Source organism: Eleutherodactylus coqui, chromosome 5 (genome assembly GCF_035609145.1).
Source record: "Eleutherodactylus coqui strain aEleCoq1 chromosome 5, aEleCoq1.hap1, whole genome shotgun sequence".
Classification (NCBI taxonomy): domain Eukaryota; kingdom Metazoa; phylum Chordata; class Amphibia; order Anura; family Eleutherodactylidae; genus Eleutherodactylus; species Eleutherodactylus coqui.
In genome coordinates, this window is record NC_089841.1 from 7,135,131 (window position 1) to 7,135,923 (window position 793).

At 53.1% G+C, this 793-nt stretch overlaps 1 long non-coding RNA gene across 1 annotated transcript in view; it reads left to right on the top strand.

The window, feature by feature from the left end:
• The first annotated feature begins 425 nt into the window (after positions 1-425).
• LOC136627302 (uncharacterized) overlaps positions 426-793 on the top strand; it is a 2,799-nt gene continuing 2,431 nt past the window's right edge. Inside the window, exon 1 of the long non-coding RNA XR_010792768.1 lies at positions 426-694. This is a non-coding gene — a long non-coding RNA (uncharacterized lncRNA). The remainder of the gene's footprint in view (positions 695-793) is intronic.

Here is a 793-nt window from a genome sequence, read left to right on the forward strand (position 1 = left end):
GCAACCAAGCTTCATCACTAAGGGGTCAAGTGTCGCCCTCTACTGCTGCTTTCAGCATCTAGAAAAACCTATTTATACTTCGTGCTGCTGAGCTCCGCCCCTCACACTGGTCACATGATGGTGACATCACCACAGGTCCTTCAGCCACCACTGATACTCTACACAGCCGAGCTCCGCCCCTCACACTGGTCACATGATGATGACATCACCACAGGTCCTTCAGCCACCACTGATACTCTACACTGCTGAGCTTCACCCCCTCATGGTCACATGATGATGACATCACCACAGGTCCTTCAGCCACCACTGATACTCTACACAGCCGAGCTCCGCCCCTCACACTGGTCACATGATAATGACATCACCGCAGGTCCTTCAGCCACCACTGATACTCTACACTGCTGAGCTTCACCCCCTCAGCATATTAGTAGTTTACGCTTCAGTTATTCCTGCTGCCGATTCCAGCCAATGAGGTGGCTGGAATCGGCACCATGTGACTTCCCATTGTGCACGAGCAGTACAGTTCAGCTGCCGTGCACGATGAGAGCTGTGCCCGCGCCTCACGTGACCGGTGACGTCACCGATACTTGAATTTGCCCGCGAATTCCGAGCGCTGGCATCTACAGAGGAAGCTGATGGTTGGAGCCTTTTATACTACTTTCAACGTGGGAGAGGAAGATTAATGCGCTGTGTGGTGAGTACCTACCTGAGATTGATGCGCTGTGTGCTGGGTACCTACCTGAGATTGATGCGCTGTGTGCTGGGTACCTACCTGAGATTGATGCGCTGTGTG